The following is a 13,100-nucleotide window of genomic DNA, read 5'->3' as shown; positions in this document are numbered from 1 at the left end:
TCCATGGGCTGTTGAGAAGAACATATATTCCCTAGCTTTGCTCACTTCTTCTTAGGGTCACATTTAAGTTACTTGTATGTTTGTTTAGTTTCTGTTTAGAGGATCTGTCCAGTTCTGTCTGAGTGGTATTAAAGTCCCTAGCTATTATGGTGGTATGGGATATCATATTGCTCAGACCAATCAAGGTCTGTTTCATAAATCTGGGAGCATTTAAGTTGGGTGCATAAATATTTATAATTGAAACGTCCTCTTGGTTTATTGTTCCCTTGACCAGAATGAAGGGATTGTCTTTGTCTTTCTTAACTTTGTTGCTTTAAATCCACTTGTATCTGAAAAATAGAATTGCAATCCCTCCTTTCTTCTGATTTTCATTTGCCTGAAATATTGTTTTCCATCATCCCTTATTCTCAATCTTGTTTTGTCCTTCAAGATTAGGTGTGCTTCCTGGAAACAACGTATGGATTGCTCAGATTTTTTCTTTTTTTAATTGTATTTTATTTATTTATTTATTTTTAGACAGTCTGTTTTAATGGTTTGTTTTGTTTAATGTACAGTATGTATTTATTTATTTATTTGTTTGTTGCTGTTGGGGATTCATTGAGAGTACAAAGAACAAAGTTACACTAATTGCATTTTATCGGGCAAGGTTTGTCTTACACATGTGTGCTTTTCTTTTTTTTTAAGCCAATCATCCAGCCTGTGGCTCTTCAGTGTAGATTCAAGCCATTAACAGTGATTGAGATAATTGATAAGTGTGACTGAGTTCTAGTCACCCTATGTTGTGGAAGCCTGTTGCTTGATCTTATCTTTCATGCAATTGTGGAAGCTAGATTTTGTCTGTTAGTTCCTGGGCATTTACCTCAATGGTGGTGAGTTATGATGGTCAGTGTCAAGAATAGGTCTAAGTACTTCTTGCAGAGTTGTTCTTATTTTGGTGACTTTCCTCAATGTTTGCATGTCAGTAAGATATTTGATTTTTCCACCTATTTTGAAGCTTAGTTAGCATGATACAGAATTCTGAGCTGAAAATTGTTTTGTTTAAGAAGGTTAAATATAGATGACCATTCTCTTCTGGCTTGGAAAGTTTCCACTGAAAAGTTCAATGTCACCCTGATGGATTTGACTCTGTAGATCTTTTGGCACTTACTGATGCCTGCTTACAGAATTTTCTCTTTTGCCTTGTTTTTGACAAGTTCATGACAATGTGTCTTAGAGATGCTCTGCATGTATTGAGATGACCCGAGGTTTGATATCCCTTTAAAATGAGGGTTTCGGTGTCTTTAGTGAAACTTGGGAAATTTTCATTTATGATATCCTCCAGTAGGGCTTCCATTCCTTTGGGATGTTATTCTTCCCTTTCAGGGACACCTATAATTCATATTTTTGAACTCTTTGTGAAGTCCCATAATTTTCTGTGTGATTATTCTGTTTTTTCTCTTTGTTTCTGCCTCTTTAACTACCTGTGTTAGCTCAAGAACTTTATCTTCTAGCTCTGAGATTCACTATTCTACAAGGTCTAATCTGTTACTGATACTCTCTACTATATATTTAAGTTCCCTGATTGACTCCTTCAATTCCTTAGGCTCCACTATACCTTGTCTATATTCTTTACGTCTTTCATCCATTTTTGTTCTGTTTTCCACTTTCTCATCAATTTCCTTTATTGTCTTCATTTTAAATTATTTTTTCTGTCATTTTCATTAATTCTTTATAGGTGAAATCCCCTGCAGTAGCTGCCTCATGGTCCCTTGAGAGATTGCTGCACTTTGATTTTTTAATGTTGTCAGAATTTTCTGTTGATTCCTTTTCATATGTGTTTTCTTCTTGTTTGCTTCATTCCCCTACATTTTTGTTCTCATTATCTTCTTCACTTTAAATCACATTACCGAACTTAGGTGTTGATGTGACCTTTTGGCATAAGGCCAAAAGGAAGAAAAGGTAAAGAACAGAAAGGGAGAAAGAAAAGCAATAGATAAAGAGAAAGAAAGAAAGACAAAAAGAGACAAATAGAGTGATAGTATAAATGGTGGTAATTGGTCAGGTGCTATGAGCATACCCAGAAATACAGTCACTTGGTGGGGCCAAGCTGTGCAAACTCCTTACCAACCTGGGCAATAGCAACATCAAACCTCTGTCAAATATAAGAGAAAAAGAAGAAAAAAATCAATATTATGTCACAGTTGGGACCCTACCAATATCATATTTCCAAAGGCCAAAGCTAGAAGTACACCCTAGACCACGATCTTGTGACCTCCTTGAACAAGACTAATGCTGTGAGCCCCCCAGCAAGACCAATCCTGTGACTCTGCAACAATCAGAGAAAAGAAAGAAAAAGAAGAAGAAATAAAAATAAAGAAAATAGAAAGTATCATTATAAAATATAAAGAAGAAAAGAAGAAAAAAGATATTTTAAGTGTTGTCTGATAAATTTATGTGGGATAGATCAGAAAGTATAAAAATGTCTACCATAACAGAGAAAAGGATAGAAATAGAAAAGGAGGGAGGAAATTCTTCCCCATCAACAGCATGGTGTATTCTTCAATTTGTTAGCATCTTCAGCTATTTGTTTTCTTAGGGTTTCTTAATTATCTTAGTACAGATTCTTCACCTCCTTTTTAAGGTATATTACCAGGTGTTTAATTTTCTTTGAAGCTACTATGAAGGGTATTGTGTCCTTAATTTGGTTCTTAACTTGACTGTTATTGGTGTATACAAAGGCTATTGATTTGTGGATACTAATTTTGTACCCTGAGACATTACTGTATTTTTTGATCGTTTCCAGAAGTTGTGTAGTTGAGTCTCCGGAGTTTTCTAAGTACAAGATCATATCATTGTCAAAGACTGAGAGTTTGACTCCTCTGACCCCATTTGGATGCCCTGTATATCCTCTTGCCTGTTTGCATTGGCTAGAACTTCAAGAACTATGTTGAATAGTAACAGCAATAGAGAATATCCTTGTCTGGTTCCAGTTCTAACTGGAAAAGCTTTCAGTTTTGCTATATTCATTATGATATTAACTGTGGGTTTGTGATAGATGGTTTCAATTAGTTTGAGAAATGTGCTGAATTTTGTTAATTGTTTTTTCTGCATTTATCAAGAGGATCATATGGTCTCTGTTTTTGTTTCTATTTATGCGGTGAATATATTTATGGATTTCTGTATATTAAACCTACTTTGCATTCCTGGGGTAAAGCTTACTTGATTGTTATGTATAATTTTTTAATGTGCAGTGTAATCTATTTATTAGAATTTATTCAATATTTTTGCTTTCATATTCATTAGTGAAATTAGTTTGTAGTTTTCCTTTTTTATTGTGTCCCTTCCTGGTTTTGAAATAAGGGTGATGTTTGCTTCATAGAATGTGTTTGGTCAGTTTCCTTACTTCTCAATGTTTAGGAATGTGTTCTGCACTATAGGTACAAGTTCTCTGAATGTTTGATAAAATTCTGCTGTGAAACCATTTGGTCCATGAGCTGATTAGAAGAATGTGTATTCAGTTTTATTAGGATGAAATGTTCTGTGGATGTCTGTTATGTCCATTTGTTGTAGGGTCGAGTTTAAGTCTATTATTTCTTTGTTTAATTTCTTCTTGGAGGATCTATTCAGAACTGCCAAAGGGGTGTTAAAATATCCAACTATTTTAGTTCAGGCAGATATCAAGTTGTTAATATCCATTAGGGTTTGCATTATAAATTGAGGAGCATTCAAGCAGGGCACATGTATGTTAATTATTAAAATCTCTTCCTGGTGAGTGTTTCCTGTGACAAATATGTAGTGTCCATACTTGTCTTTCCTTATTTTGTTGGTTTAAATCCTATTGTAGCTTCAAATAAAATTGCAAGCTGTGTTTTTTTCTGATTTCCATTTGCCTGTAAAATATAGATGTCCATCCCTTCACTTTCAGTCTTTTTTTATCCTCTGAGGTAAAATAAGTCTCTTGTAGGCAACAAATACCTGACCCGAGTTTTTGTATTCAGTCAACAAACTTGTGCTTCTTTAAAGGACAATGTAAGCCATTCATATTAATTGAGGGGATTAATAGGTATGGTACTGTTTTGATCATTATGTTTGTCAAAGGTCCAGTGAATATTTTTGATACTTTCACCATTGTGGAAGTCAGATTTTGTTTGATAAATTCTGGGTGACTTTACTTTGGTAGTAGACCATTGTTCTGACCATTATGGAAAATGGGTCTGGGTATTTCCTAGAGATATGGTTTAGTTATGGCAAATTTCCTCAGTATGTGCATGTCAGTAAAGTATTTTATTTCTCCATCACAAATGAAACTCAGTTTAGCTCGTTCTAGGATACTGAGTTGAAAGTTGTTTTGTTTTAGAAAATTGAAGGTTGATGACCATGCATTTCTGGCTTGAAAAGTTTCAGTTGAAAGATATATTGTCATTCTAATATTTCTCCTTTTGTAAATAATTATTTTCTTATCACTGGCTGCTTGCAGGATTTTCTCCTCCATACTAACTTTAACAAAGTTAATTACAATATGTCTAAGAGATGCTTTATTTGATTTGAGTCTTGCTTGGGTTCTGAAAATATCTACCATCTGAATTTCTGTATCTCTTGCCGTGTTTGGGAAATTCTCCTCCATAATATCTTTGAGTATAGCATCTGTGCATTTAGGACCATCCTCTTCTCCTTCAGGAATTCCTATAAGTTGGATGTTTGATCTTTTGGAATGATCCCACAACTCTCTTTGGAAATGTTCTGTTCTTGTTTTCCATTTATCTGCCTCTTTGAGTGGTTGGGATCACTCCAAACATCGTCTTTAATTTCTAAGATCCTTTCTTCTGCCTGATTAACTCTGTTACTGAGATATTCTACTTTATTTTGATGCTCCCCAAATAACTTTTTTACTTCCTTGAACTCTGCTATATCTTTTCTCATTATGTTCATATCCTTGGTGACTTTGTCTTACAATTCAATAATTTCTTGAGATAACTTTTGAACTACTCTTTGTATTTCTATTTTCATCTTTTCCTTGTATTAATCTTATTTGTCATCCATATTCTGAATTCTATTTCTTGACTATTTATACCCTTCTCTATGAATTACATTTTCTGTTGTATCTCCTTTGGCATTAACGTGGGAGTTTATCTATTTTAATTGTTCATGTCGACAGAGTTCTCCTGCTAGTTCTGCCCCTTGAGTATTTTGTGCAATTTGGCAATTAAAACTGTTAGAGTGAGATTGGATTGGGGGCCCAAGGAAGTGGAGTTAACCAGCCTTTTACCAATGAGCTGGGGCTTATGATTGTGGCTTTTCACCTACAGCTTTACAACAGTCCCTTTCAGAGCTGTAGCCAGAGACTCTGAGTACCTGTTTGATGTGATAGCACAAGCTGATTCTATAATGAAGTCAGCCAGCCTCTGCCCAATCCCAACAAGTTGTAGTGTTAGGCTGAAATATTATCTATGGAGAGATACAAACAATAGTGGCACACTTCCCCCTACCAGTGACAGTCCTTTTCCACTACAAAACAACTATAGGTCAACCTCAGAGGGTCCCTGGGTGGACAGCCCAGGTCAAGAGTTCTAATCAGATTGTCCTAGGTGGTACAATCACTGCTCAAAAGTGAGAGTTTAAAGGATCTCCATTGGCACAATAGTACAAATCCATAGGCAGTTCCATTCCACAAACATGAGGAGATGTAGGCTGGACCCGTCTGATAAACCACAGAGTTAGAAAAGATCACCCACTGTGCACCATGCAGTGCATCTCTCTTCCCTCATCTCCCATCTTCCATCGAGAGTCACTGTTTTCATGCTGCTGTCCAGTGGCCCAAACAATGCCCAGGCTTCTCAGAAATTATCAAACACTCTGGACTTTGCTGGGGGCAAACCATCATACCTCCAGGAGAGGGGGGAAGAGTGGACTGGAAATTCAGAATTAGGGGAAAAATATTTGTTCAATTTTATGCCAGTCAGGGTGATGCCAAGGCTCCCAAGTAGGACTTCCTTGGAGAAGGAGGTGTAGTGTTTTGCAGATTTTTCCCGTGAGGTAAAATGAGAGGTCTTTTGTTACCTGGTTGCTTGCAGAGAGCCAACAGAGAGCTTCCTACTCGGGCGAGGGGTCTCTTGCCCTCTTGGCAATGGGATTTGTACCTGAAATTTGTTTTCTTGGAGTCACAACTTGCCTCCGCAGAAATGATCTGCAGTTGTCTATCTTCTTTCTTAGCTCAGCTCCCACCTTAATGAGTCCACTTCTGTACTGTATTTCTCCTTCTGGGGGACAGGAGACTTTGGTGAAAGCTGCTTCTAGTTGACAATCTTACTAGTCCCAAGAAAAGCTAATATCTTATGAGATATAAAGAAATATATTTTCAGGTGATGAGTTTGAAAATAATTTTACTGATGAAAGTCTAGTTGTTTGGAACATTATATGTAACTAATAAATGCAGTTATAGCAATATCAAAAATCTTACCTCCTGGGAGTAAATTATGACCAGTTGGGAAGATAAAGCATTATGAATTCAATGTTAACACAGGAGCATTTAGTTTTTTGCTCCTGACACCATCATATCATGCCAATCTGTGACTGCACTGCCTCTAAAGTTTAGGATTTGGGGTGGCAAGGGAAAAGGGCCTTCCAAAGCATGGAAATGGTGACCCCTTGGTGGGTTGGTTGCTACTTGATTCTCTTCCTTTGATAGTAGCTGGAGGTAACCACTCTCTCCCCTTCTGGAAGAATAGTTTGGAGAAGTTGTAGCCCTTTACTGTTAATTGGTATTTCTAAGAGCTCTTCCCAGGAATGCCAGAAGATGGATATTTTTTTAAGATGATACATGCTTTTTACCACTTCCCGGTCATCTTTTCTTGGGGACTTTGCATTATCTGGAGATTCCAGCCATGGATTTCTTGGAGTTCATGGGCGACTGTATTCTGAAAATGGTGAACTTTTTTTTTTTTTTTTAATTAAAGACTCCAGGAGTATAAACACAGTGAATTTTCAAAGTTGGAATTTATGTATCATTTAGCTCCTCCTTTATAGGCACATCAGAAACAAGTATTGTAGTTCCTTTCCCTCTTTCTTCTGGTCTGGCAATTCCTGTAACATCTAGGTGTTTAGATTCTGGAACCCCTGTAGATTTAACTGCAATTTTCTCTAGAAAATTAAGTCTTGAAATTTTTGGTCTCATAAAGTCAGAACTCTCTAACTCTGTGGTTAGGGAGAGTGGTAACCATCACTACCTACCTGATAATTCCTAGGTCCGCTGATGCACACTTTCTCAGGTGTATTTATGAGAGGCCATAGTTTTCTTTGTCTTCTAGACTTTTCCTCAACTTCAACATTAATAGGAAAAAAAATAGATGAACTCATCAGAAATATTTTGAGCAGGTTTGTATTGGAAGTTTGGATTCACAGAAACAATTTGAAAGAAAATTCAAGTTCAAAGATACAGTTTATGGCATTACACTGAACAGATATGATACTCTTGCTTTGTTTTTGAGATGTGCTTTTGTATATGTAGATTTAAGAAAGCATAAAAATAGACACTGTAGACATATTCAGATTCCTCCTAATCTGTAGAGAAACAAGTTATACTAAAAAGACTTGCTTTTTTTCTTCACAGGATAGATTTTTGTAGTGTAGTGTTTCCCAAAGTGTATCTTCTAGAACCTTAAATTCACCAAAGGCTTCACTCCCCTTATTACACTCACAATTCCATGCCCGGTAATTTGGAAAATAATATATGTGTATAATTCTTTCCCAGAACTTCATAATGTACTGGAGTCTATTAAAGGCTCTGATAAGACTCTGTATTGATCTATAATTTATTATATTAACTATGTATTTTATTTTCTGTGTTGAATTTTTTTTTTTTTTTTTTTTTTTGCACCTTACTACTCTTGGAGGTACTCACCCTTTCAGGCTTAGCCAATTCCCAGAGTTAGTAAACAACTTGCCTGTGGGTACACCTTCCAAATGCACATTAACCACTCCAGAACCCATACCTTCAACTGCTTTCCTTTTCGGCTCTCACGTTCGACACCACTGTAGGCCTCCGCTAATCATCCTGGTGCTAGGTACCAGGCAATTAGGGACAGCCCCTTAGTGCTAGAGTCAAATGAAATTATTCAGGCTAACCAATTAGAATTCTGTTTGTCCTGCCTTAAGCCATGGACCTTGGTGCTTCCCCATGTGCCACTCTTCACCCCCCAGTGCATGACACACCCTCTCCTCTTGGCATCAGTGAGTATAATAAACTGTATTTTCTTTCCTTTTTTTTTGAGACAGAGTCTCATTATGTTGCCCTTGGTAGAGTGCCATGGCATCACAGCTCACAGCAACCTCAAACTCTTGGGCTTAAGCAAGTCTCTTGTCTCAGCCTCCCAAGTAGCTGAGACTACAGGCCACAACACCTGGCTATTTTTTTGTTGCAGTTGTCATTGTTTTTTTTTTTTTTTTCAAGTTTTCTTATTAATGATACTGTTATACCATTACACATTTTCTTTTTTTATTATTATTAAGTCATCTGTACATAGATCATGAATACATTTATGCCATTATGGGATTCAATGTTCAATACGTCAATTATTTATACAAATTGGAGTACTTACATCCTATTAATTAACATACCCTTCACCTCATTTACCCAATTACAGTGTTAAGACATTTGTGTTCTACAACTGATAGATCAAACTTGTACTTGCAATATGCTCCATGGATGTGGTCCCCCTATTAACCCTCCCTCTATCGGCCCACCCCCCTCTCTTTTCCCTACCCCATCCTTCTCTCTTCAGACTGGGCTATAGTTGTGATTCATCTCTCATATGGAAGTGTGAGTGATTATAAATTGGTTTCATAGTAGTACTGAGTACACTGGATAATTTTTTTCCATTCCTCAGATGCTTCACTAAGAAGAATATTTTCCAACTCTATACATATAAACATAAAAGAGGTAAAGTCTCCATATTTTTAATGCTACATAGTATTCCATGGTATACATATATCATAATTTATTAATCCATTCATGGGTCGATGGGCACTTGGGCTTCTTCCATGACTTGGCAATTATGAATTGAGCTGCAATGAACAATCTGGTGCATGTATCTTTGTTGCCAAATGATTTTTGGTCTTTTGGATATACACCTAGAAGAGGAATTGCAGGATCAAATGGCAGGTCTACATTTAGATCCCTGAGTAGTCTCCAAACTTCCTTCCAAAAGGAACATACTAGCTTGCATTCCCACCAGCAGTGCAGAAGTGTTCCCTTTTCTCCACATCCATGCCAACATCTGTAGTTTTGGGATTTTGTGATGTGGGATACTCTCACTGGAGATAGATGGTATCTCAAAGTGGTTTTGGTTTGCATTTCTCTGACGATTAAAGATGATGAGCATTTTTTCATGTGTCTGTAGATGTACACAGCTATGATTTAATATTAATAAAAAAACCCTGAAAAAAAATAAAAAGAACAAGTGATCCCATTTCATTGTGGGCAAGAGACATGAACAGAAGCTTCTCTGAAGAAGACAGGGGCATGGTCATTGTTGTTTTGCAGGCCAGGACCGGGTTTGAACCCACATACCTCGGTATATGTGGCTTGTGCCCTAACCACTTAGCTACAGGTGCCGAGCCAATAAACTGTCCTTTCAATGGAATATATCTCTTCATCTGCTGGCATTACTATATGTAATAATATTTCTGCACACCTAAGGAAAAAATCAATAATGCAAAGAGACAATGTCAATAATAAGAGAAGATATTTGCATGCTATGAATTCAACAGAGGGTTAATAACTAGAATTTACAAAGAACTTAAGCAAGTCAACAACAATAACTAAAAAGAGCAAACAACTGTGTTAAAATCTGGGCAAGAAATATGAACAGAGACTTTTCTCATAAGAACAGATGAATGGCCAAGAAACTCATGAGAAAATGCTTACTATCTCTATTAGAGAAATACAAATCAAAACAACTTTTAGATTTCACCTAGCCTGAATGATATTGTTCCACATCATGAGGTCCCAAAGCCAATAGATCCTGGTCTGGGTGCAGAGAGAAGGAAGCTCTTGTACTGTTGGTGGGACTGCAAACTAGTACAGCCTTTATGGAAGGCATAAAGTATTGAGAGTCCTCAAATAAATGCAAGTAAACTTTCCATTTGATACTGCAATACCATTACTAGACATCTATCTAAAAAGAAAAAGTTATTTTCCCATAAGGAAATATGCACTTGAATATTTATAGGAGCTCAATTTACAATTGCAAAGATGTGAAGCAACCTAACCACCATTCAACACATGAATGGATTAATAAATTTTGGCATATGTATACCATAGAATAGTATTTGGACATAAAAAGATGGAAATTTGGTATCCTTTGTTATAACTTGGATGGATTTGGAAAACACTCTCCTAAGTAAAATATCACAAGAATGGGAAAACAAGCATCACATGTACTCAACACCAATTTGAAACTTGTAGTTTAACAACAAAGTGCTCACATGAGAAAAAAACTCAGTTAAATCCAAGAAGAGAGGAAGAGGGGAGGAGAATTGGCAGAATCCTTCCCAGAGAGAGCATTGAGTGGGTATATGGAGCAATTCCTGGGTTAGGGACATAATTACAACTTAGAGTTTAACCTACAAATTGAAACAATTCAACTTAATTGTATGTACCCTAATATTAGCTAGAAATAAAAAAAAATTATTTGAGAAAAAAACACTACTTTATAAATAAAGCATACCAAAAAATTCACATAACATAATCAATCTTTTTTTTTTTTTTTTTTTTTGTGGTTTTTGGCTGGGGCTGGGTTTGAACCCGCCACCTCTGGCATATGGGACTGGCGCCCTACTCCTTGAGCCACAGGCGCCGCCCCGTAATCAATCTTTTAAACCAGTGGTTTTCAACCTTCCTAATGCCGTGGCCCTTTTAACACAGTTCATCATGTTGTGGTGATTCCCAACCATAAAATTATTCTTGTTGGTATTTCATAACTGTACTTTTGCTGCTATTACGAATTGTAATGTAAATATCTGATATGCAGGAGACCCCCAAAGGGGTTGTGACCCACAGATTGAGAACTGCTGTTTTAAACTGTGTACTTCAGTGATTTTTAGTACATGTACACGTTTACAACCATCACTGCCATTTAATTTCATCACACCCCTAAAAAGGCCAATGACAACAGAAAAAAAAATTGCACAGTAACGACCCATGAAAATTCTCTATCCTTAAAAGCAATGAGAAAACTGGCAGTAAATGTCAGAATTAATATTTTTTAGAGCTCCACAAATTGACCAAACCCTTACAGCAATTTGGGGTCATTTATTGCCCCTAATATAGCTGAATCTTAGAAAAAAAAGGGAGCTTTTGTGCATTAAATTTGCCCTATTCTCATCATTCCTCTCTCAAGTTTCACAGTAGCCTTTAAAACCAGCAGCCTGCTCTCACAGTGAAAAACATTAAGGAGGCAAAACAGGGTTAAAGGACCATTAATGAACGAATAGACCTGTCTGGCAATTACTAATCTACTTTTGGCTTCAGTGGATTTGCCTGTTCTGGACATTTCATACAAATAGATTTACATAATATGAGACCTTTTTCTTGGGGCTGCTTTTATTTAGAATAATGTTTTCATAGTTAATTCATTTTCTAGAATGTACTGGCATTTCATTCCTTTTTATGGTCAAATAATATTCCAATGTATAGATACGTCTTATTTTGTTTATCCATCCACAGGTTATTGGACATTTGGGTTGTTGCCACTCGTTAGCTCTCATGAATAATACTGCTATGAACATTCATGTCTAAGTCATTTTATGGGCATTGTTTTCCTTTCTCTTGGGTGTGTGTCTCAGTGGAAATCCTGGGTCATGTTGTAATTCTACATTTGACTATTTCAGGAACAGCTGGACTATTTCCCAAAGTGGCTATACCATTTTGAATTCCTGCGAAGTGTTTAAAAATTGTGTTTAACTGGGGCAGCGCCCATGGCTCAGTGAGTAGGGCGCCAGACCCATATGCCGAGGGTGGCGGGTTCAAACCCAGCCCTGGCCAAACTGCAACAAAAAAATAGCCGGGCGTTGCGGTGGGCGCCTGCAGTCCCAGCTGCTCGGGAGGCTGAGGCAAGAGAATCGCATAAGCCCAAGAGTTAGAGGTTGCTGTGAGCCGTGTGACGCCATGGCACTCTACCCGAGGGCAGTACAGTGAGACTCTGTCTCTACAAAAAAAAAAAAAAAAAAAAAAAAATTGTGTTTAACTTAGTTTTTTTTTTTTTCAAATGTAGTTTAATATATAACAAGCTTCATAGAACTATGTATAGCAGTTCTTCATAGAACGAACAAGGATCTGTTCTCATTGTCACTCCCCAAAATAAAACAGGAAAATACTGAAGAGACAAACTTTTTTTCTCCTAAAAATATCTCACAGTAAAAGGCAAAACATTGGAAGAGGGTTTTGTGAGCATGAAATGGGTAAATATTAGCCTGAAGTTTTTAGTGGATATTGTGGCTTTAGTCACTCTTTGCTTCTATTTATACAAGGATAATGTCATGAAATACAGAGAAAATATAAAGAAATAGCTTTTAGAATCAAATGATAGTAATAATTAGTGAATATTTTGCATTTTATGATTTGTTTATAAATTCTGTATTTTATACCCTATAAAAATATGGAGGGGATTTAAAACCTACCTGAAAATGACCAGTCTGAGATCATTTTTCAACTGAAAGTATTACATGAATAAGAATTTTATTTCCGGGAGAGAGACAAGATGGTGGGCTGAAGCCAGCTTTCCACAGAGGCTCCCGTCCAGAAGGAGAGTTAAGGGACAAAAATTTAGTAAGTATCCTGGTGGATTTGAGCTGCACCAAGAGAGAACATTGAAGAACGCACACCAACACCGCTGAGGCAAGCTGTGATCACAAGGATGCAAACAAAAGCAAAATGGCTCACTTCTGGATATTCCGAAGTCACATCCCCTGTCTCCCTGGGCAACCACAGGAGGCTACCAGTGAGCAAAGGATTTGCCTGACGCTGCTCACAAACCTGGGAAGCTTCCAGGTCAGGGCCAACTCACAGAGGTAATCAGACACAAACCTCCAGCAGCAAAGTCGTTTGAACTCAGAGCAGCCCATCT

General features: G+C 37.0%; 1 protein-coding gene across 2 annotated transcripts in view; it reads right to left on the bottom strand.

Moving 5' to 3' along the window:
• APOOL (apolipoprotein O like) overlaps positions 1–13,100 on the bottom strand; it is a 294,516-nt gene that overhangs the window by 109,931 nt on the left and 171,485 nt on the right. The window lies entirely within an intron of this gene.

Source organism: Nycticebus coucang, chromosome X (assembly GCF_027406575.1).
Source record: "Nycticebus coucang isolate mNycCou1 chromosome X, mNycCou1.pri, whole genome shotgun sequence".
Classification (NCBI taxonomy): domain Eukaryota; kingdom Metazoa; phylum Chordata; class Mammalia; order Primates; family Lorisidae; genus Nycticebus; species Nycticebus coucang.
The sequence above is the reverse complement of the archived record's forward strand: the minus strand, read 5'-3'. Positions and strand labels throughout refer to the sequence as shown.